The 2627-nt window shown below is 47.2% G+C and overlaps 1 pseudogene; it reads right to left on the bottom strand.

Annotated features, from left to right (window-relative positions):
* Window positions 1-364: 364 nt before the first annotated feature.
* LOC102485028 (F-box only protein 22 pseudogene) lies at window positions 365-1603 on the bottom strand (annotated as a pseudogene).
* Between the last annotated feature and the right edge of the window lie 1024 nt (window positions 1604-2627).

Raw genomic sequence — 2627 nt, 5'->3', positions numbered from 1 at the left:
AAATCAGTCTCTGTGATTCTGTTAAAAGATTGTCTAGCAATGCAGAGGCAGCCGAGGAACGCCTGCAGTGTCTGTCCTTCCTCCCACTTACACATAACCTTGTCCCACAGCCACATAACCGGCTGCGATGAGCTGGGACCGGTTTGCTTGTGGCTCCTGCAGCTTCCACCCCTGGGCTGTGTCCTGCCCAAAGCTGTCCTCCCAGCACATCGCAGGCTACGCTCGGTGGTCTTAGAGCATCGAACTACAAAAGGATGTATCTTACGTTATTTCTGTTTGAAATACACATACCCCACGTCTCCATTTTCTGGAGAAAGGCAGAATCCAAAAGTTGTGTATTAAAACAGCCACTTGAACGATGGCTTTATTTTGGAGACCCCAGGTGGATGAGCGCCATTATCGTCATAGCTGTCAAACAGGTGGTCACCCTTGACCTCAGTACACCTCTGCAGTATGAAGTTCCTGGTGACTATCTGATCACACCCAATTTCTCCGTTTCCAAAGAAGCCGAACAAAGGAACGCTAGAGAAAAACTTCCTGAACGCTGAGGCCTCCCTGGCTCTTCAGTGCTGGAAGCCGCAGCCCAGGCGCGCGAACATGAAGCCCACGGCGTTCTGCTCCGGGATCTTGGCTGCCCAGAGCCGCTGCATGGCAGCCTCGGCCGCCTTCTCACTGACATCCTCACTGAGCAGCGCGGTGGCACTCTGGATCCGGGGTCCACTAAATGACAGTCCGGCCACACCCGTGGCGTCAACATTCCGAGGCTCCTCTGAAGTCAGGGACGACTTGGCCCCCAGCCAAAATGATGTTCGTGTGGCTGAAAGTGCTGACCACGCCAGCAGGTAATCACTGGGTCCCACCTTACAGCGAATGCAGCCAAAGACGAGGAGGTCAGGGTTCTCTGAGACTGACTTCAGGGAGCTGATGCCTCTCTAGTGTTGAACTCTCTGGATCTTTAATAAAATGAAAGGGCTGTATTTTTATTCCTTCAATTTGAGGAAATAATAGAGCAAAGCCAGATTCTCCAATTTCAATTTCTTGAGGATGATTGCTACCGGATCCCACTGGAGTCACTACAATTCCTGGGGTCAAGACTCCAAGGACTTGGCACTGTTTGAGGAATAGCTTCTCAAGGGCAAATGCCCTTTCCATGCTGGTTCTCTTCCTTGCTCTCTTGTGGCCGCGACATTCTTCCAGGCTAATGAAAGTTTCGGAGTCAGCACTGTTGGGGCAGGATGCGAACATTCTCGAGCTCCTCTGCCACCACGCGCACCAGGCAATGTCCCTGCAAGCCGCCGGAGTCGGCCAGGCCTGTGGAGATCCAGGCCACACTCGGTGGGTCCGCAGCACTCTGCGCGCACACTCCCTCCATAAGCGCGCACACTCCCTCCATAAGCGGCACACTTGGGCCACCCGCAGCTGTGCTTTGGCAGGAAGGTGAGCACACGCTTTGGCAGGAAGGTGAGCACACGCTTCACCGCTTCACCGCTTATGCCAGGTTACTCAGCACGATGGTGCCCAGGGGTTCTGCAGAGGGGGAGCCACAGCGCCCCCAGCCCGCCCATTCCGCGCCAGGGGCAGCCCGCTGGCTGCACAAGTTCATCATCAGATACGACTTTCCAGTCAAAGCCCTGTCCAGTAATGAGTATTTCCAATTTCTGATTCAATGCAACAAGCATTATTGAACGTATGCAAATAACCCTTCTGCCAAAAAATAAGAATACACCCCAAATTTCCAATTCAAGAGGGATCAGGAAGGAAGAAAAGTTTGTTTCCATTTAAAGAAACAATCAAGAAAAGTATTTAACAAATTTCTGAACCTATCAACAACTCAAAAGAAAATAAAATGTTTAAATTGGGAAAACAAAGCATAGTAAAACAAAAGAAATCAGTAATGTTTTACTCAGAAGTCATAAAATTCTATTTCGTAACTTTAGTCTTATGTTCAAACACTCTTCTGCTGAATATGCAGTGTTACTGTGGTCCAATCTTTTGTTTAAATCCTGGAAGTTGTTACTGATATTTCTTGTCCCTAACATTATATTGGTCATTTTCTTGGTTGCCTTTTGTTCTCTTATTTCTGTATGTGTCTTTAGTTTTCCTCGTAGAGCACTCCTTTCAGAACTTCTTAAAGAGTGGGTTTGCTATTGGCAAATTCTTTCAGGTCTTGTTTATCTGAGAATGCTTTTCATATGAAAGATAATCTTGCCGGGTATAGTATTCTTGGTTGAAGCTGTTTTTCACTTAATACTTTGAATATATTTTCCCATTCTTTCCTTGCTCACATTGTTTCTGATGAGAGGTCTGAGGTCAGCCTGATAGGATAGCATTTGTAAGTAACCTGACGTTTCTCTTCTTGCCAATTTTAGTGTCTAGTCTTTGTCTGTAGATTTGGCCAGTCTGGCTATGATGTGCCTTGGAGAAGATCTTCTTGGGTTGATTCTATTGGGGGCCCTTTGTATTTCTTGGGGCTGGATATTTGAATGCCTCTAGAGTTGGAAAGTTTTCTTCCAAGATTTCATGGAATAGATTATCAATGCCCTTATTAGTTTCCTCACCTTCTGGGAAACCAATTATCCAGATGTTTGGGCACTTGTTGCTGTCTAGTATTTCTTGTATAGTACTCT

The sequence above is a fragment of the Tupaia chinensis genome, unplaced genomic scaffold, assembly GCF_000334495.1.
Source record: "Tupaia chinensis unplaced genomic scaffold, TupChi_1.0 Scaffold145093_1, whole genome shotgun sequence".
Taxonomy (NCBI): domain Eukaryota; kingdom Metazoa; phylum Chordata; class Mammalia; order Scandentia; family Tupaiidae; genus Tupaia; species Tupaia belangeri.
Note: the sequence above shows the minus strand (reverse complement) of the source record. Positions and strands in the feature narration are given on the sequence as shown.